The sequence below is a fragment of the Octopus bimaculoides genome, chromosome 25 (genome assembly GCF_046866305.1).
Source record: "Octopus bimaculoides isolate indiv1 chromosome 25, ASM4686630v1, whole genome shotgun sequence".
Classification (NCBI taxonomy): domain Eukaryota; kingdom Metazoa; phylum Mollusca; class Cephalopoda; order Octopoda; family Octopodidae; genus Octopus; species Octopus bimaculoides.
In genome coordinates this window covers 8048474-8072777 of record NC_142952.1, presented here as the reverse complement: position 1 = coordinate 8072777, position 24304 = coordinate 8048474, and the positions used below count along the sequence as shown (strand labels likewise).

At 34.4% G+C, this 24304-nt stretch overlaps 1 long non-coding RNA gene across 1 annotated transcript in view; it reads left to right on the top strand.

Moving 5' to 3' along the window:
* Positions 1-267: 267 nt before the first annotated feature.
* LOC149131064 (uncharacterized) overlaps positions 268-24304 on the top strand; it is a 58338-nt gene continuing 34301 nt past the window's right edge. The window contains exon 1 of the long non-coding RNA XR_016238376.1: positions 268-568. This is a non-coding gene — a long non-coding RNA (uncharacterized LOC149131064). The remainder of the gene's footprint in view (positions 569-24304) is intronic.

Genomic DNA, 24304 nt, shown 5'->3' with positions numbered 1-24304 from the left:
ACACACACATACACACGTACGCCGCGTTAACACACATACATATGTACATATATCTGTGTATGCAAATCTTGTTATCTTTTGCCTTTTACTTATTTTTGTTAGTAACCTCCAGCCATGCTCGACCTCACAAATGCACGCACACACACACACACACACACGCACACACACACACACACACACACACACACACACACACACACACACACACATAGTCATACGACGGACTTGCCTACAAAATTCATTCAGAAGGCATCAGTGCACCCGGCGTTATGGTAGGAGGCAGCTGCTCTGAGAGCTGCACAGTGGAGCTGCACAGTGGAGCTGCACAGTGGAGCTGAACTCGAAATTACGTGATGTTGTGTGTGCACACACACACACACACACACATTCACACACACGCACACACACACACACACACATATATATATATATACATATACATACAAACATTCATACATACATACATACATACATGCATGCATGCATGCATACATACATATATACATACATACATACATGCATACATATATATATATATTTATAAAAGAAGAAAAGAAAATGGAGATAAGTAAGTTAACAATTATTTATAATTAACAAATTGGTCGTCTTCTCTACTTACATCCGTTTCAATTAATACTCAATAATCTAATTATAAATTTGTACATTAAATTTGCATTTATGTGACATGAGCATAATTTCATCAGAGAAAAGGAAAAGAAAAAAAGACATACATTGGGATGTATTATGTGGACCTATCAATTTATTTTAGCAAAGTAAATATTACGGTTTATGATTTGCATTATTATATGATCGGTTGACGGGTTTACAGGTTGATTAAAATATAATTAGGGATAAAGTAAAGTAAATAAAACTAGAACAATAAATAAAGTGAAAATAGCGATGATTGAGGAAAGATAAATATGAATAAAGTAAATTTATTGTTAATTAAAAGATTAAAATATTCATTTATAAGGGATGAATAATATCATAAAAATTTATATATGTATATGTATAATATATATACATGCGCTCACACACACATTCATACATATGCATATACATATACACGCACACAGACACATACATATATACATGTATACATATATAAACACATACATACACATATATTCATATATACGCATGCGTACACACGCACACACATATTGATAATTAAGATTGCTACAAGTGGCACCAGCACGCTAAAAATAGCAGCCAGAAGACGACTACAACTACAAAATTTCACTGACACACATTCATTGAAATCAGGGGAATGAGCAGAATTTCTAAAACCCCTACTAATAAGTTTAAGATCGTAACGATACAGGTATGTCGGGTTTTTCAATTTACGATTCTTTTCGTTATTGGTACGTGGGCTTGAAATTTCTGTTCATTTTCCCCGATTTCAATTAATGTGTATCAGTGAAATTTTGTGGTTGTAGTCGTTTTCTGGCTGCTATTTTTAGCGTGCTGGTGCTACTTGTAGCACCCTTAATTATTAATTAGTAATTTTTTATCTTATTGTTTTACCTTATTGGTTTTTTACGCATGCAGTATCACTTGATATTATTATAAACAATAGTATCCTTATATATCAGGTTGAGTGAAAAGTAACCAGCGTTTTGAACCATGAAGAATTTGTATATTTTAGAACATTTATAAATAGAAGGTCTTACAGCTGTTTCCAGGATGAAACCTCTGGGTCTAATTGACACCACTAATAATAAATAAACAGAGAGGGAATGGAAAAAAGCTTTAGTGACTAGCGGTCGATCATGGCGGCCGGCTGGACCGAGGTTCTCAGACAGGGGAGCTAGGAAGGGAGATAATAAAGTAGTGGTGATCCCAAAACGAAGTTTCGCGTAGGTGTGTATGTGAGAGTATGTAAGTGTGTGCGTGCAGATTGGGGCTGGTGACCTTCACGTGTGGATGTGTGCATGTGTAGGTGTGTGGATGATGGTGTGGGTGCTAGGAAGTGGTCAGTGCTAGTGTATGCGGAGTGGTGTGATGTGGTGTTGTGTGGTGTGGCATGATGTGGCGTGGTTGTGCGGTATGGCTTTTTTTAATTCCCTCTCTGATTATTTTCTCGTGTTCCTTTCTGTTGAAGAGCATAGGCTCGAAGCGTAAAAGCCTTTCTCATCTTCCCGAGAGTTAAACTAATACGCCTGTTTGTTGTTTATACACCTGCCTTCGTCTTTTGTTTTTTTTTCTTTATAAATTCAGACTATATATATATTGTGTGGTGTGGGGATGTGTGGTGTTGTGATGTGTGGTGTGTTGTGTTGTGCTGTGATGTGATGTGATGGTGTGGTGGCGTGGTGTGCTGGTGTATGGTGTGGTGTGGCGGTGTGTGATTCGGTGTGGCATGATGTGGAATGTTGGTGTGTAGTGTGGTATATATATATATATATATACATATATATATATATATATATATATTAGTAATTTGCCTGTACGGCTGGTATTCGCTTCCACTAGCGATGGTATTATGATAGTACAATCGCTCTCATATTTACTTATAAATACATACATACATACATATATACATATATACATACACACATACATACATACATGCATATATATATATATATATATATATATATATATATATATATATATATATATATATATATATATATATATATATATATTTGTAGGTATGTATGCGTGTGCAAATGCGTGTGCGAATGCGTGTGCATGATAAAAGAAGTGCCCTGAAGTTTTATGCACATATTTTTGAATGAAATAAGTTTTAGTTTTTAACAAAGAAGGTAAATATTTCCATTATCTACCTGTATATGAAAAATATAAATACAAAAGTATGTTGTCACATAAATGTTTTCATAAACAATTTTACTGTCAAAGTTTTGATTGTGTTTTCTCACGGGAAATTTTTACACACAGAAAACAACAGACAATCACATATTATTGAAAAGTTTTCGTATAGAAAATAGCTTTCCTAGAAAAACCATAAAGTGCCTCTCTTTCTCCTTCTCTCCGTTTCACTCTGTCTTTCATTCTCTCTCTCTCTCTCTATGCACGTATGTACGTACGTACGTACGTACGTACCTACCTATCTATCTATCTATCTATCTATCTATCTATCTATCTATCTATCTATCTATCTATCTATCTAGCTAGCTAGCTAGCTAGCTAGCTAGCTTAGTGATGTGATGACCATAACACTGAAACATAGATTAAAATGTACTTGGTGGATTATTGAGGCATTCTGCTAAATTTTACATCAGTCCCTATATTGACTTCATCTGTAACGCTTGACGTACTTGACCAAATGTTATTCGAATCGTTTGGTCAATGTATAAATATTACACAGTTTGGCGTTGAACTCAATTTTGTAATACAAGTAACAGCCTGACGTCTAATATTTTTTAGGTATTCTAATACGATTGCCAGAAACAACATTTGGTTGACCATCAAATCACAACCTATTGTTTTTTGTTTTTAAAAAGAAAGGACACAGTTTCATTCAGCATCCTTTAAACAAACATGAAACCTATAATTGTACAAATATTTCTGAAGAAGTATCGTCCATGTTTTTCGTTCGCTTTAATTAAAATTTCATTAGACGAAATAAAATACAGACCAACGTCAGCTAAGATAAATGTGAATATAATATTTCAAGTATAGCATTACAGTTGTAATGTTTAAAAAAGTAGAAAGAGAAGAGGAAACGATAGAGATGTATGAAAAAACAATACAGATATCGAGACTAGAAGGTTCTAAATAACATTTGAATGTTAAAAAGAATAAAAGAAAATATGTCTGACTTATAGATATTGTACAAATTCACTGTGAGTGCATGCAATACAGTAATTTGTAAACATACACACACATATACATACTTGCAGATGCGCACACAGAAATGTGTGTGTTCGAGTGTGTGTGAGCGTGTATGCATTTATGTGTATATATAGGCATATTTATATGCATATAAACATATATGCGTATGTGTGTCTGTATTCATGCATGTATGTGTATGTATATATAGATATATGCATATATATATATATATGTGTGTGTGTGTAAATATATATATATATACATACATCTCTCTCTCTCTCTCTCTCTCTCTCTCTCTCTCTCTATATATATATATATATATATATATATATATATATATATATATATATACATTTTGCATTTTTTGCATTTACAATTTATATATATATATGTAGATGAGGAGATAAGTCATGCGGACACATGAATTTATAAACACGCACACTATCATACTCACTTCCTTACGCGTACACAAGGATACATGCACACACACACACATATATATATATACACACATATATATGCATATATATATATGCATATATATATGTGGGTCTATGTGTGTGTGTGTATATATAGACAGAGACGGGGAGGGAGATAGAAAGAAAGAAGAAAGAAGAGCGAGAGAAAGAGAGAGAGAGAGAGAGAGAGAGAGAGAGAGAGAGAGAGAGAGAGAGAGAGAGAGAGAGAACTTATACTAATATTTTATACATTTGAAATGTCTGAAAGATGAGGCGCGCTTACACGAACTTAGCTATTAATGTCGCAGGTGTTGTACCTGTATAATATTCCACAGAACTTCTCTCTAAAGAATTTTATATTGTACAGCAATAAAAAATAGTCCACGGATTTTACTACTCTGATTTCTTATATTTCTTCCTAGTTCTTCTGTCTAGCTTTGCTATTTCAGTTTTTGTCCTGAGTATGTAAGTAACTAATCTACTGAGTATCTAAGTAATGATACTTCCCAAGTATTTAGAGCTGTCACTAGATTCGGACCAGTTAGTTTTGACTTCATCACCTCCGTCACCCTTCTGACGTACGCCTTCTCATTTTTCATCTTCATTTCTATACACAGTACTCTATCAGATTCTAATACTCCTTGACACTTATAACTCTGTCTCCTTCTTTCAATGATTTTAATGTCTGGTGATGTGGTAATTGGATGCCTTCACTGCTGACTACCTGTCCCCTTTTCCCGATTAATACGGTACACCTGTACACTGATCTGTGCCTATATCTTTGCTCTAGAGTCCTACAGCCTGTATTAAGGAATCTATCACCTTTTCATCACCACCATCATCATCATCATCATCATCATTATTATTATTATTATTATTATTATTATTATTCCATCACCAGTAATACAAAAATATTCGGGTATTTACTCATCTGGAAAAATCCCTAGGAAGTCTGTTGTTTGATACTAATAAGACGACGATAGACGTTAACGCTGTGTTTCCTTATTTGAATTTGTTGACCCTTCCTCTTTCGAAGAATATTTAATATTACCATTTTATCTGTTTTCGTCCAGTCTTGTACATTGATTCTCACAAACATCGTGTAAATTATTGACCCTCACAAAGAAAATAAGGTCAAATGGCCTCTACTGTAATTTTCAAAGAAACCCATATAGGCAATATCGGTTATGTATCTTCCCAAAGAAACATAGGGGGAAATGGGTTGTGCTCTGCTAAATATTAGTCGAACAGCACAAATTTGATAAAATGTAATTCCCTCCTGCCTTCTCCTACACGCACTAATATTGAGTTTCACAATTACTTACAGTCTATCAAATTGGCATTTGTTTGCAAATATATTTTCAATGGAAGCTATGCTGAATGGTGACTCTGACAGCAAAACAGGCCATCTGGAATTTATCATTAGTGAAGGGACGGTGTAATAAAAGGAAGATGTTCTCTGGCAGCTTTCGTCTTTCGAAACACGGAATAAACAACTACAGAAGCCTAAATTCCATCACTGTCGTTACCATGGATCTGTGGTTAAAGAAATTTGCTATAGAACGACGCGGTTTCGGGTTCAGTTACATTGTGTAGCATCTTGGACGAGTATCTACTATTATATAGTCCCAGACCGACTAATGCTTTGTGAGAGACTCTAGTGGACGTTAAGTGTGTCAAAGTATTCGTGCACTACAATCTCCAGCTTCACGTCTGTCTACTGCCCTAGTCTTTCTTTCGTTGCTCCCGCAGAATATGAACGCTTGATTTTGCCTATTACTCTTGATATTCACAAAGGTGATATACATCTATATTTCTCCATACGTTACTACACTTTCATTACCATTCCTATCCTATGCTGCGGCTGGCTTCTAATGCAGGGCATTAAAACGTTCGGACGGATAGACGATGCAAAGGCGGACAAGAGAAACAACAATTAGAAGGACAGACAAAAAAAAAAAAGGCGGGTCATTCGTGGCTTTATTTCATCAGTTAAGTTCCAGAAGTCACGACCATTTCGAGCAGTTACACACATAAACACACACACACACACACACACACACACACACACACACACACACACACACACACACACACACACACACACACACACACACACACACCACGTGCTACTTTCAGCTTCCGTCTACCACATCCACTCACAATGTTTTGGTCGGCACGAGGCTACAGTAGAAAGACACCTGCTTAAGGTGCCACGCAGTGGGACTGAACCCGGAACCATATGGTTGGGAATCAAGCTTCTTACCACACAGCTATACCTGCGCCTACACACACATACACACACACACACAGATGCACACACATACGTACACACACAGATATTTACATATACGCACCATTCACTTGGTGCTGTTGTGTTGGGTTGAAAACATTAAGCCATAGATACATTATATAACATGTATGTAATATCAAGTGTTCTGTGTGTTGACGTGCGTGTATGTGATTTGCATATTCATGTATGTATACGTATCAGACTCTCTCTCTCTCTCACACACACACACAAAGTTTCGCACATGTTGGAGTGAAATTTATCTCTTGTAATTGAAGTTTGCAAATTATAGTTCAGCTTGAAACATCAAGGTAAAATTTATCTTCACCAGATTCTGAAAAATTAATTACTCTTGTGATGTTTCACAATTTTAAGCAGCATTGCAACAGTAAAACACCATTCCAAATTCTACTTACGTATTTAACGAGAAGTCAATGAAAATTATTCTTCACTTTAAATCTAACTTTGTTAGCTGGAAATCTGTCGCTTTCTATTAACTTGAAACTGTGCATTAGTAAAGTGAGTTCCTTAAATACCATTCCACAGTTTGTTATTTTCGGTGGTGTTGGTGGTGGTTTCATTATTTAACCCCGGGTCAGTTCTGACTGAGGGTGCAATCCATTGCAGTATGCTCGTATGTGTGACTAATTATAACGAATTGTTGGCACCTTGGGCAAGGGTCTTCTGCTATAGACCCAGGTCAACAAACGCCTTTTGACTGATTTCTGGTTAGCAGAAACTATAAAGAAGCACGTAGTATATATATATATATATATATATATATATATATATATATATATATTAATATTATCTTGGTTGAAAAACTTCGATAATGCAAATATGTTAATAGTTACCAGGGTAGCAAAAATCACACAAAAACTGGGATATCATACTCGGTTAATGGGTAGAAATTCCATGTTAAAGTGATGTATTTTGAGTAGATATAAAGAATAATAATAAATGGAGCAAAACGCATATAATCCTATATATAATTCCTAAAGGAACTTATTGATTATATGCGTTTTGCTCCATTTATTATTCTTTATATATATATATATATATATATATATATATATATATATATATATATATATATATATATAAGCTAGAGCAGAAAGAACGCAACAAGCGGAAATCAAGAAAACACAAGATGCGGAAAAATAGACGATAGCATAACAAACGGCAAACAGAACAAACAAGATACACGGATCATTTGCAGCCAGCTATCCTACTATCCGCTATGCTGCGGTGTGTTAAACCTCTGATACAAAGAGAAACCTAAATGAAATATTCAGACGTAATTCGTCCCGTTAATTTATGAATGTTAATAATCTGCTGGATTCTGTTTATAAGTTGGCAATAAACTATAATTGGTTTGCTTGGTTTATTCAGTAATGAAATATAATGTGGCCACACACGGAATTGTCAGAGATTGTTTCCTCAAGCGACAATCTTCCAGCGGAGTTGAATGAACCTGTGAAGGACCAGCAACATCTCATTAAAAACAGAGGAAGGAAATGACAAACTTCATATTCTACTGGAATCATCAAAAGTCTGTGTGCGTCTGTCTGTCTGTCACTCTCTCTTTTGCTCCTCTCTCTCTCTCCTTCACTACTCTCTCTCTCTTTCCTTCGCTCCTCGTTATCAGATAAGATAGAAACTTTGGACTTGGTTTTGGTTTTCTCTCTGTTCTCTCTGAACAAGACCATTACACATTCGCATCAAAGAACATCTGAACACGCGAGCCTCCTCCTTCAGAAAACATCTAAACATATGCCGGAACACCGACAAAAACTTAACAGTCACAATTAAGGCCAATGACAGAAACTTAGGAAATTTAAGAATTAAGGAGGCTATCCTCATAGACAGACTAGGACCCCAAATTAACAATAGGTTGGAAATTAGCAATCACTGTATGATTTAACAACATCAACGCTCTGCACGCTCGATAGTAACATGCCTATGCAACAAAATAATATATAAAAGAAATAATAATGCACGTATAATACATAACTTGGAAGCAGCGCTGCAGATATGCCAACACACACGAGCCCGAGACAAGACCGCCCTCACGCACTTCTCATGCGGAATTTCGGAAGGAGATTTGCGAGACCACTACAAGGACGCTTCCGACAGGTTTCAGTCACCGTTCGAAAACCGACTATAACAGTGACTCCATTACTTCCTAGCAATATCTGAAGAGGGAATTTTTATATTCCGAAACATTATATTAGACTATGAGTAATTAAATTATTTATAACAGTTATTATTGTCCACTCTGCACTGTTGTGCCAGCCCATACACGTTACATTTCATATGTACATATATATGTATATATATATATATATATATATATATATATATATATATATATATATATATATATATATATATAGCTAGATAGATAGATAGATGCACACACACACACACATACGTACACATATACATATATATATACACATATATGCACGCAAGAGAGAGAGAGAGAGAGAGAGAGAGAGAGAGAGAGAGAGAGAGAGAGAGAGAGAGAGAGAGTAGACACATCACTGTAAAATAAGTATCCATAGGTGTTTATAACTTAATACAACAATAAATTTAAGTGAGTTATAAATTATATTTCAGACTTATACGCCTTCGACAACAAATGCTATTTGTTCTTATAGTTGACCTAATAGCAAGCAAACTGTCAACGTGAGAATTTTATATTTGGCATACAGCATAATGTAGAACTAAAACTGAAGAAGCTATAACAATACAAAACTTTTTGATACAGCCATAAAGGAAGACAAGTAAACGTATTTCTATGCAAACTGATGTTTGTGTAGATTTAGGTATCAATAATGGTACATTTCTATTGCGGAGTAAACTTGAGCTGGTAGTTATTGTCATGTTGATAACGAAAGCAGGTGAGCCAACAGGATATAATTTTATATTCATCGCAATAAAATTATTCCAAATTAAATTTGACATCTATGATAGTATGTGAAGTATCACCATCTGATTCCTATTAGCACTGTATGCTTGTTATCTCTCTCTCTTTCTCTATGTACGTATTTATGCAAGTATGCGTGTGTGTATGTATGTATCTGTCCCTTTCTCCGTCTGTTTGTCCGTTTTTCTGTCTGCCTGTCTATCTATCTATCTATCTATCTATCTATCTATCTATCTATCTATCTATCTATCTATCTATCTATCTATTCGACTGTCTCACTTTATATCTTGACGTTTATAACTATTGTTGAATAACAAAAGCTGAATTTTATATCAATATATATTTCCTTGACAAAATCCCACATGAACTTTTCTCAGATATTATGGTTTTTCCCGTAAGGAAAACTGTGTTCTTCATTCTATTTGCCATGTTATTATTATCGTTAGTCTTACCGTTATATCTCTATCTAACTGTGTATCTAGCCAGCTATCTAGCTATATATTTATGTCTCAGCAGATGTAGTGCTTTTTTGGTGATCTTACCATCACGGAACGGTACATTATACACACACACACAAACACACACACATACAAACACACACACATATATATATATATATCATACACAGAAATAATAGGCTATATATAATATATATATTTATTTGTTCACTATAGGCTTATAGGTGTTTCAATATACCTACTTTTGGGTGTGTTTATTGTTCGCTCTTATAAATCGATCGATTGATCGACTAAGAATATAGTAACCAGTACTCAAGGCTATCTTTTTCAGAGCCGAATTACCTGAAATACAACACCGATCACAGAACTATTTTGGTAGCGTGGTGTAATTTTATCTACAGAAGAGAGATTAAGAAGTGTTTCACATGGTTTACTAATCCCTTATTAATCCCTCTTGATATATATATATATATATATATATATATATATATATATATATATATATATAGTTCAAATGAACAGGAAACAAAAGTGAAACGCAGGTGGGGGTAGAACAAGCAGGTATATCAGTTGTTTGACGTACGGAGAAATGGAAAAGTCTTCGACGTTCGAGCTAACGCTCTTCGACCGAAAAGGGTGTGAGGGAAAATATCGATATATATACATATATATATATATATATATATATATATATATATATATATATATATATACACACATGCATACACACCCATATACTGATACATATATGTATATATGCACACATTGATAGATATATACACATGCGTGCGTGGGTGTTTAGAGATGATGATATGTATAAATGTTTGTTCGCTGTTAATTTACACCAGTAACATTTTGTGTTTTCGAAGCATTCTGTATTTTTTTGTATGTTTATGTATTCATTAATGTTAAATGTGAAAAGGCTTGTGTGTGTATGTGTGCGTGTATGTTTGTGCGTGTGTGTGTTTTTCGGCGTGCGTCAATTCATGTGTACATAAGAGACTACGTGTTAAGCATGTGTGAATACACGCATGTGTTCGTGTGAATGCGTTCAGTCGCGTGTTATTTTATTGGGTAAATGCAGGTTATATAAGCATAAGAAACCTATATATTCTAGTAGAAAAATACGTTGCTAGCAGAGATAAATCACCCCCTCCAGGCATAATTCTCCCCTCAAATGGTTCATTTAACATGTGATTTATGTCTTATTATGGAGATAATATATCGTTTGACAGCATATATTAGTTAAAGTAGGCGATGACGTTTCGGGTAATACTAGCATTTTTTTCTGTTTAGAATAATTACATCGTTTGAGAGTTAAACGGAGTTAACCGAAGTTAAACGGAGGACTTTTATTTCTCTAATAATTTTAAAGTTAAGTCAAAAGGAAAAAAGTGAAAAGATAAAGGAAAAAGTACATTTATTTTTCAAATATATGTAGCTGTAGTCTTAAATGTTCGATCGAAATAGATGGCCATTAACTGAAACGGATTTGATAAAATGTAGAATATATTTTCTGTTATATGGGAAATTATGCCATTCAGTGTTCAATGATGGATGAGTGATTCATTTTAGTTTTTTGTAATATATCTTTCCCAATTGGTGCTTGTTTTATTATTTTACCGATACTGGAACAACGATACGCAAAGCTGATTTTTCGTTTGAGATCGAAATCAGGATTTAAAGAAGTATAAAAATATACTGCAAGATATTATATTTTGTCAGCTGCTCTACTAACTCTCCTTATATATTCCCACCATTTTCTCTACGAGTATACTAATTCTACCAAACTATTACGACTGCTTTATCCGTCAATCTCCTAGTTCTTCCAACCGACCAGTCTCGTCTGCTAACTCTGATAAGAAGTAGATATGTTATAAATGTGAAACATTTCTTTGATAAGCAACCATATGAAGATCCTACAGTACCAGAGCATTGTCCTGCTAACATCAGTCTATGTAGGGGAAACTTGGAAAATGACTACCAAGCTCATTCAGTGGCTGAATACATTCCACCAATGGTGTCTATTCAGAATACTGAAGATCACTTACAGAGATTAGTTTTTCCTTGGGGTGGGCCAGATTGGAGCAATATCGAGAATAACCAGACGAAATTGCAAAGATAATCTGGATCTCGAGTGAAGAGAGAAAACTCCGAATGACCTGTCCGTGTTTTCTTTGTATCGTCTATCTGGATGTTTTGTCTCTTTCTTGTATCACCTAACTGTCTTGATGTTTTGCGTACTTGTCCCATTCTGTATTATATATATATATATATATATATATATATATATATATATATATATATATATACATACATACATAGCGGCGTACGTACACTTGTCTCTTATATATATATATATATATATATATATATATATATATATATGTACTCCTCAACACTCTGATGAGATCTGCCAAACCATTGGCTAGATTGAAACGTACGTAAATGACTATTACATAACATTCACAATGACTCACTACATAACCTCAACCTCCACAAAGACTCATTACATAACCTCCACACAATAAAACAACGGCTAACTAGCCCAACAGAACTGCTTCTTCTCGTATTTGTTGCTCCATTCTCCACATAAATATATATATATATATATACATATAAGTGTGTATTCATGCATAAACACATAAATATCGCACACGGTATGGCTACGTATGCAACACATAACACACGTGCAAACAGACACACACTTACCTATGTACAATTGTCCCCCTCCCCACACAAACACACACATTACTTTAAGTAGTTTAGCTATTTGATAATTTAGTATTCCGTTTATTTCCTAAGCTTTGAAACCATGTAGATTCTAGGCTGGAAAAAAACATTTTGAGGGCTTATGTTATCGTACAAAAACATTGGAAGGTCGAAAACTCGACACGGCTGTCATCCATTGGCTGAGGAGAGTGATGCAGGTTGGCACCAGGTCAAAGACAGTAAACAATAAGATTACACAGAGACGAAACACTAAGCCTTAATGGATGAGTTAACAAAATGGCAGGACAAAAGGTGGAGACAATTAGCCTCATTCCATCGAGAGATAGAGATAGATAGATAGATAGAGAGAGTGAGACACACACACACACACACACACACACACACACACACACACACACACACACACACACACACACACACACACACACACACACACACAGAGGAAGAGAAGAGGGAGAAAAAGAAATATAGAGTTATCCAGGGAAAACATGTAAATACAATATTTTAAATTGTACTTTTTATATATGCGTGGCAAGTGTCTTCTACTATAGGCCGATCAAAGCCTTGTGAGTAGAGTTGGTAGACGGAAACTGAAAGAAGCCTGTCGTATATATATATATATATATATATATATATATATATATATATATATATATATATATATATATATATATGTTTGTGTGTGTGCGTGTGTGTGTTTATCCGCCCACCATCGCTTGACAACCAATGCTGATGTGTTTACGTCCCCGTACCTTAGCAGTTCGGCAAAAGAGACCGATAGAATAAGGACTAGGCTTACAAAAAATAAGTTATGATGGGGGGGGGGGGCGAATTTTTCGACTAGAGGCAGTGCTGCAGCATGGCCGCAGTCAAACGACTGAAACAAATAAAAGAATAAAAGAATAAAAGAATGCATGATGAAATATATATGAACTATGATCAAGTAAATATACATTATAAATAACGTATATTTATTTTCATCTGATTAAAAATCAATGCTACATATATATATATAGATAAATATAATTAATTATAGAAAAGCTTATTTTCGTTCATTCATTTACCTTTTTTTATATATTATTTTATTGATCTTTGTGAATGACAAGCGGCTGTGCTCATTTCTATCTACGATTTATGTTAGTTCACACAACATTTATTTGATAGAAATAAATAAATAAATAAATAAATACGTTAATAAATAAATAAATAAATAAATAAAGCAGTGAGAACTTAATATTCCAATTTATATTTTCTAAATCAATAACACTTCTTTAAGATGTTAAGCGTGTGTCAAAACACAAGCACTTCTCAATCTTAGAATATTTATCTATTTCAGCACAGCAGACGTAGAAGTATCATATGTACTTTACTCTGTCTCTTTTCGTATATTTCTGTCTGTCTGTCTGCTTGTCTGTCTGTCTGTCTGTCTGTCTGTCTGTCTGTCTCTTTCTTTCTCTCTCTCACACACCATTCGCCGACACTCACTTTGTCTCTCTTTACGCACACACATTCACAAGACAGTTTGTCCGTCAAGTATGACGGCGAACTCTCTCCTCTGCCAATAAATATATAATTCAATAAACAAACAAATAAATAAACAAATGTATAAATGATTGAATAAATACATAGTTAAATAAATAAATAAATAAATAAATGCAGTAAAGCTTTCGATCGTCAGAAGAGGAGAAAAACGGGGGTGGGGATGGTGGGGAATTCAAACTCATTATCTTGAATTCGATTTCCATGCCGATCTTTACTTATGGTCAGTAACGTTGGGTGATGACGGAAAGAGTACGATTGGGTTCCTCCGAAGAGTTTCTGGAGCAATGTATGCTCGACAGCGTGCGCGGTTCGGAGATCAGGGAGTCTCTCCAGGTCGAGCCGAAACTTCTCCGTATTGAAGCTACAATACTAAAGATATGTGATGAGAGCGTCACAGGAAAGAATCACAAGACGAATTCTTCAAACGTAAGCAACAGGCAGGAGACCTTGGGAGCAAACCAAAATCAGGATGGTAGAAAAATATCCGTAGTCTTAGTTGGCCACGCTTGGGAATCCACCTGAAAAAATGTAATGACGGTTGCTTCTGATAGGACTCTAAATAAGAGGTGCCTGAAGAATCTACCTTGGCGAGCATTCTAGGAATGATTGGCAGGGTAGTTGGATGGATGATAACGTAAGGGAGGGCAGAGAAATAGATCAGGAAGAAAACAGTGGTAGACGCCCAAAGGTGCCATCTTCCCCCATTGGTGGTCAATAATAACAATGATTTCAACCGTAACTTCAACGGAAGATATGAGAATCTCTATTGAGCACTACAATTGTTTCGACACATCTAGCACCGTTCTCTCGCGAGTGGGGTATTGAAAATCTGGTTTAGGTGCATCCGTAGGTGTAGATGTGTTTCCTCAGGTGATTTCAAGAGGTATCTCGTTAAAATAAACTCTGTTTCACGAGATTTCTTCTTGTTCTTCGTATGTATAAATGGCACATTAAGGCATACAGCTTGATAATTATAGCACATCCATATATATATATATATATATATATATATATATATATATATATATATATATATATATACGCACTTTGGCCTTCTTGTCGTTGACGACAGAGTAGGGTTCCGCGAGTTCCGAACAAACTCTTTTGCGGTTGCTGAAAAACCTGCACAGATAATCATTTTCTTTTTATCGAATGTGATCGCAGAAACATGGAATGAAGCGAAGTGATCGCACAAGACAAGGAATGAAGCTCAACAATGCAATAGAAACCGTACTCTTGCAATCGTGTGTGCAACACCCTAACCACTTATGCCACGCGCTTTTCACTATAATTACTACTCATTATATAAACTAGTAGCTAAGACAATCTATTTTACCCAGTTTCTGAATTTACGATAAGAAATAATTGCCTAAATTAAATTAGGAATGAATTTACTCTTAAGAGTCTCAATGTGATGTAGCATTTAGGTAATATAGAATCGGTTTGAGATAGAAATAGCTTAAGATGAATTCTTTAATATTCTCTTCACAAGTGATTATCAGAAACTTAAAGAAACAATCAAACTCAATTTATATTCTTAACTTTATGGATATCGTTGATTAGCAATTATCCATCCAGTTTAATAGAATCAGTATCACGTGATTCTTTTGTTATTTGGACAGCGTGCATTCTAGTGCCAGCTTTCAGTCGAGATCTTTAATGTGTTTGGTTAACCGGAATTTTTCGTTTGTGTGTTTGGTTTGCAGGATTCTTGATATAAACTTGTGCACTGAAGCATATTTTGTCGTGTCTCGGGGAAGGGAGCTCATTGTGCCAACAATAAACACGCGTACTGTTTCTAGTTCTCTTCTTTATTAATATTAACCAATTCGTAAGCATTTAACTAGCTAACTAATCAATTATTTTATTAATCTTTCGGTCAGTCAATCAACCAGCTAGGTTTGTCAAATTGCTTTCCATGTCATTCATTCTCAATCTCATTTTGCACTCATACAACTTTGACCTTCTTCTTCCAAGATCTATGAAATAAAGTAGTAAGCAAGAGTACTGCAGTGGATTCCCTAGTAGGTCCATAATCAGATGACTATTACTAGAAAAAACAAAACAAAACAAAATAATATTACGAAGGCGTGGCTATGTGGTAAGAAGCTTGCTTCCCTACCAAATGGTTCCAGGTTCAGTCCCACTGCGTGCCTCCTTGGGCAAGTGTCTTCTACTATAGCCTCGGGCAGATCAAAGCCTTGTGAGTGGATTTGGTAGACAGAAACTGAGAGAAGCCCGTCGTGTTTATATATATATATATATATATATATATATATGTGTGTGTGTGTGTGTTTGGTGCCTTTGTGTCTGTGTTTGTCCCCCCACACCATCGCTTGACAACTGATGTTGGTGTGTTTACATTCCAGCAACCTAGCGGTTCGGCAAAAGATATCGAAAGAATAAGTACTAGGCTTACAAAGAATAAGACCTGGGGTGGATTTCTCGACTAAAGGCGGTGCTTCAGCATGGCCACAGTCAAATGACTGAAACAAGCAAAAGAGCAAAAGAGTAAAGAATTCGTGTAATCTTGATAAAACTGCCAAAACATTTCTCATACAAAATATTAAAATAAATAAATAAATAAATAAAATGAAACAAATCTGATTGGATGAAAATTGTCAATTTATATTTTCTGATTTCTGATCAAATAATATTTTTTCAAATTATTTTTTTCTATGTATAAACTCGTTGTACGTTAATTTCATATAAAATATATATTCTGTAGAAATATCAATAGGTTTGCTTAGATAATATTTAACCCTATAATCTTGTAACTATCTCTATGTAGAAAGAAAATTGTTTATTGATGTTTTATAGCTTATCGAAGAGTGTATTCATTGCACCCAAACACCCCCCCCCCCACACACACATACACACACACACACACACACACACACACAACCTTAGATACTTAGATATATTAATTCTTTTTTCTACGAGCGCAGTTTTTCAAAAACTGCAAAAGTTTAGTAAATTTTTTCCTTTCTATATATTGATAATTATAATATCATAGATATCCTTGAGTGACTTATGTTTAGATTGTAGTTATATATATATATATATATATATATATATATATATATATATATATATGTGGGTATCTGTGTGTGTATGTGTATATATGTATATATATATATATATGTATGTATATATATGTATATATATATGTATATATAAATATATATATGTGTGCGTGTATGTATATATATGTATATATATATACATATATATATATATATATATATATATATATATATATATATATAGATATATAATGATATATACATATATGTATACATATATATATATATATATAATATAGAATATTATATATATGATATATATATATATATATATATATATATATATAATATTATATATACACACATATATGTATATATATATACGTGTGTGTGTGTTTGTGTGAGTGTGTGTGTGAAATATATTTGTGTAGAGTATATGTTCGTTTAATTTTTACAAGAAAAATCTTAACAGTGACTCCAAAGTTTCTATTTGCTTGCCTTCGTCGTATATATTCTTTATATGTATTTGGTGAACAGATGCATCTTATATTGTTATTATAGTGTCAGGTAATATAATCACATTCTCTATACGTTATTTCTGTCAAGTGTATTATACCTACACGTATTTACATTAGACCGAATAAACTATTTCGGCGCCAAACTCATCTGTTCTTCGAAGAATAAGAAAATTTCAATTTTACCTAAAAAACAAAGACAACAAAAAAAAATGTAACACCATATAACCAAAGAAATGATAATAGAAAAGAAAGCGAACAAGGAAAAGAAAAAAATGTTTAGATATAATTACATGAGAATTTTTATGTCGGAATGTGGGTCTTTCGCACATTTTTCTAATAAAATTGAAAAAAAACACTACAAGTCTCATCAAATATCTTCGGTTTTAGCAATCACAAAACGTGACGGCACTATCTGATCATTCGCTAAAGAAACATAAATATGTTTGGTATGAGCATCAAGCTTTGACGTGTTGCCGTATTTCAGTGAAGAATCGATGAACAGTTAAACTATTCATGGTTCTGGTAAGAGAAGTATGGTCAGGTGGTGAAGATGGTCGTTTTGTAACTATTTCGCTTTTATGTTTAATTTCACTGATTGGAACTCGTGGCGAGTGTTTAATATCATCGCCTTAGGTATATGGAAACTGTGTGAAAGCTCATAGTTGAGATTCTTAATGTTATTGCTTGATGGTAAATGTAGTCCGTCATCCCGTTAAAGGCCCCTCCTTATCTTTGTATGCCTTAAGTAGACTACATTTACTTGCAAGTATTTGGACTAAGCCAAATTGGTCAATATCGAGATTTTTCAGCCATCTTGGAAACGTCTGAACCATTCGTACATTTGTGTGCGGCTCATACACTCCTCTCCACACTCTTTCTGCAACTTTGCGTAGGTCTCTGAGCAGGCATCACCATGACAACGTTTTCTGTCATGGTCAATTTGACGATCACACACAACAATTTTCCTTCCAAGCACTGCTGTAAACAGCGGAAGTGACCTAGAACGTGAAATCTTATTCCGTATGCACAGCAGAGTTTAAGATCAATCTGTGCCAGGCGGCTTTACTCTGCTTCGTTACTATGGCAACAATCCGGATACTCATTGATCTGACCACGTATACATAAAACGCCTTGCAGCCCAAATAGAAGGATTAAATATGTTTGTACTTTTAAATAGATGCAAAATACCAGCTAGAGATATCTATGCAACATGTCAACATACAGACATAGCTCTAAGCTTAAAAGTTTAGAAGTAAACTTTGTATGAAAATACACGAAGCAACAGAATTCAAAAGATTGTTTCGAATGTAAAAACGAAAACAGTGTAAATGACAATGAAGATACCAAAGGTTATATATCTAAACAAGCACCTCAATGGACAGTAAAGCGTGGGCGATTACTTTATTGATGGAAAGACAAGATGGAAAGACAAGATGGAAGCTAGTATGTCTGTTTTACAATAAAAGAAGATATCTTCTAAGTGAATTCAAACTAGGACTTGAGGAAACCCAAGGCGACGTGTGACAGAGTGAGTGTTCTATAGATCACAGTGCTGCAGATTGAATTATGTGACTGGGTTTTAAGATCGAGGATGAAGTACCGATACAAGTGAAGCTGGTACTCAACTAGGTTGTTCCAGTTTAGTTCATTAGTTCCGTTGTATATTGGTGTCAGGAAAAACTTGGATTGTAGTTAGAGGTAATGGTATGAGCGTCGATTTCTAGTTTGTGATAACTTGTTCACAATAGAACATGTGTGCAGTGAGTGTTGTGATGACCAGCAATAATAAGCAGTAGGGTGGGGTCTGATGGGTTTTCAGTTTCGAATAATTCTTGAGGACCCTATTGAGTGAGCCGACTGGAGGTCAATCAAACAGTGAACAGGAGAGAATTAACGGCCACTTTAAATCATTCTGTCCAGGAGATGAGAGGGAAAGAGAAACACAAAATGGAGGGTGAGACACCAGCAGATGTAGCAGCGATGACAATGACAGGAAGTGCCAAAGGTGAAGGTCATTACTGCTGCTATGTCTGCCTCTGGAACTCCAGAAGCTGGAACTCTGGGAACAACCAAAGTGAAAAGAAACCGTGTCCCTTCGCCCTCTGTCCTAGAAGTACCAGGGCGTTTAATAAGGTTGAGGAATGCTTTTTTCCACAACAAGGCTTGTGAAAACTACAATTAGAAGCTTCCTGTCTTGCAGGGAAAGTAGTGGCTGCTGCAGAAGTAGGATCTCAACCAGTAAGCAACGACAAATATATATATATATATATATATATATATATATATATATATATATATATATATATATATATATATATATGATCTCTTTTATATTCACGTTGTGCCAATTTGGGGCATTCACTAATGATGTGCTATACCATTTCACCCCTCTCACCACACATTCTGCATTTATCGCTATCGGTTGTGTTGTTTTTCTGCACTTCATATAGTTGGTCCTTAACGCTTGTTCCTGAGCTGCGCATATGAGTGCTTCTGTCTCTATCTTCAAGTCATTGTTCCTCATCCATTATTATTATTATTATTATTATTATTATTATTATTATTATTATTATTATAAAACACCCACACACGCGCGCGCGCACACACACACACACGCATATATATATATACGACGAATACTATCGTCGTGAACGACAAATGAGGTTTCAGTTGAATAGAGCAGTAATTATGATATATGGACATGCATGTGTATCTTGAGACGTGATGGTGCCTTACAATATATATATATATATATATATATATATATATATATATATATATATATATATATATATATATATATTATAAATACACATACGCCCAAACACGTATATCTTTTACAAGTATATACCATCTCTATACAGCTGTTATATATATATATATATATATATATGTGTGTGTGTGTGTGTGTGAGTGTGTGTGTTGTTACTCAGATATACACATCTGCATGCGTATATATATGTGTGTGTGTGTGTTTGTATGTGTGAGTGCGTTTAGTTTGTGTGTATGTTTGTGTGCATGTATAGGCTTGTAGTAAACACGTACTTCAATATTTTCCACGTTTGAAGAATGAGGAATTATGTCGTTATTCCCTATTGGCATGCCTACAGGAGTCATTATTTTCAAAATCCGTAAAAGAGAAATGTTTCGTGAAATAATGGTTGACAGATTCTACCTTGGAACAGAAATGATGGAAAATGACAAACTGAGGCGGAGGCTAAGATTTGCATTTTTCATTCTGACCCCTTCAAAGGAGAAAGTCTTATGATGCTGTGGTAATAATGGAAAAAAGAGACTAAAGAACTGTCAGAAAAATGATTCTGAAAATAATGGCTGTGAGAATCTGCTTTGGGAGATACAGGAAAGAATCGGTAAATGTTTTCTTTATATTGGAAAGAGTTTTGTTCAAATAACATTAATGATTCCGACAACAAAGGCAAGATGAGAAATAGCAAAAGAAATTGTTAAGAAAAAAAGTGTGACAGAGCCGTTAATAATAGTTTTGGCTAGATAGGAAAATGTTTTAAACGGCCTGAATGACAGGAGCGGTGACATTGGGCACTGGAAACAAGTGTACTAATAATAATAATACTAATAATAATGATGATGATAATCAGACGGGTAGTCATGATCAGTATTCTAGGCTTCGTATATTTGTACCCCAGTGTCACTTTGATGGCATGCACTGCCCTCTCACGCAATAATAATAATAATAATAATAATAATAATAATAATAATAATAATAATAATAATAATGATAATGGTTTCTTTATTGACAACAAGTGTTTACATTACGAAAAACATTATGGACAGTATAGGACAAAACAAAGAATGTGTAACAAAAACATCTTTAATCATTATTGCAGACCATATTCACCATCTACTTCAATTACTGCTTCCCATTTGTCAGACCGACATTCAAAGATGTTTTTGTTAAATATTGTTATTGTTTTTGTTGAATAAAATTTGTTGTAAAAACGCCGCAATAATTATGCCCCAACCCGATATATATATATATATATATATATATATATATATATATATATATATATGCGCGTACACACACACACACACACAAATATATAAAGTACATACATATACATATAGTAGAAATATTACTTCAAAAGTCAGCCAGTGGTGCTCGTAGTAGTATCCACTTTACTACACGGGGTTCCTTCCTCAAGCCCGTTTGTTTACAATTTTCATAAGTAGTTCTTCGCTTCTTTAGTTCTGCAGTTTATAAGATAAAAATAAGTGATACCTGGCGAGTTTTAATTAGATTGAAGATATTAGTTTCAGTCTATTTTATCAACTACCACACACCATGTGATTTGTCCCTTTTATCTTCTTTCCCATCTAGACTAAACATATTTGATTAAACACATAAAAACCAATATTTAGTGGATTGTGTGCATTAAAAGCATAACGTCTGCAAATTTCATTTCTTTTCAGAAATGCATTTGCCATATAATTATTGATCTTTAATTCTAAACATAAGCTTTTCTTTGGGCGTAGGTTTAAATTCTTTTTATTAATTTTGTTTATCTCTACAATCGGCTTATTGATATGTATATCAAAGCCTAGCAGACGCACAGCTGCTTCCGGTTGTCTTATCGTTCAGCATCTGACCCCTCCTCTCTGTGTGTCTTACTTTTAATCTGTTTCAAAATATTTGGTGACTTCATTTCCTTTCCATGGGGACACACGTTTATGATGTCTCTAATCTTTAGTTTCGGAGCGCAGGTGGTCTCACCTTCCATTTCACTACTACAACTTTGTGGGATATGTTATACCCTTTTATTTTATTATGACGTATTCTGGTGTTGTATATTGAGACATTGATGACCCCGAAGGGTAAATCCGCTTATGAATACCGCTATGTCAAATCGTTACTCAATACAGCTTTTCGATATGCATCAAGCTTTTAATTTTAAGGTGTTATTAGTTTCACCTTGATGTTCCGTCACAAATTCGTGGTGTTTGATACTACACTTGCAAAGCAGTTATTGCTGTGGGGGTCCTTTGTGATTACGACTTTCTTCAGTTGGTATGTGTTACGGTCATAGAGGAAAGACGAGCGCATGAATAACCTTTAAATTTTCATGTACGTTTTCCGTCAGAATACTTGATATCAAGAAAAAATTTCTTTGCTACAATGCTATTCTGAACGAAACGATTGGTTGGGGCTGTTTCGGTATTGACGATTTGGCACGGCTGATGGGAAATAGAACCTGATGTGGTGAAAGTACGGTTAGATATTGGAGACAAGGGCGCAACACACACACAGATGCAGAAATAGATACAGTAAGAGAGAGAGAGAGAGAGAAAGGGAAAGAGAAGGTAAGCGGGGAAAAGAGAGGGGAAAGAGAGGGAGAAAGGGAGGGGGGAGATGGAAAGAGAGAGGTAGAGACAGGGAAAGAGAGAGGAGAGAAGAGAATGAGAGAGGGAGAGAGGGAAGTTAGGCGGAGAGAGACGGAAATAGAGAAGAGATGAAAGAGGGAAAAGTGAGAGGGAGAGCGAATGAAAGAGGAAAAAAGATTGTTATCCAGTGCATTCAATTAGGTGGAGCAGAAGGTGGAAGGTACCTTATGTAAGTACCTCGAATTACTATACTAAATATAGCAGCCAAATATCCTTCCAGGCACAATCTGCCGCCTCTAATGAATGAATATGCATTGTAAACTGTGTTCACGCTTACACATTATCTGAAATCACGAGGCAGAATGGACCCAAGCGAAATACCTTTAATTAGGAGGATTGTTTGATCAGGACCGACGTCCTGGGGTTATACAATAAAAAGAAACAAAAGCAGTACTAAGAGTAGTGAGGATGAAGTATCTAGGATGCGAACACCAAAGCAAAGACGGAGATAGTGTATATATAAAACGTACTGACCTATATGCACCTATATGTATCAACCAATTGCATACACGTACACACACAAAAATAAGTATATTCGTATGCACATACATTTATACACATATATTTGAAGACGTGTCTATAAATATAAAGATGTATGCACCCATAATCTTATATGCACTCATGCACCTACATAAATACAAACACACAGGCACACACACATATATATCTTTCTTTATATATATACATATATATATATATATATATATATATATATATATATATATATATATATATATATATATATATATATATACATATATATAGATAGATAGATATACGTACATACATATATATATGCATATACATGTACATAAATGCATAAATGTATATATATATATATATATATATATATATATATATATATATATATACACACACATATATATATATATATATATATATATATATATATATATATATATATATATATATATATATATATATATATATATATATATATATACATACATATATATATGGGTGCATATATATGTGTATATATATACTATTTAATGTACACTATTAATTTTTCACTGGATGGAGTACGTCTTTCTTGATCTTCCTTTAACAGAATAGTAAACTATACACGCACACACACACATGCACAGAGAGAGAGAGAGAGAG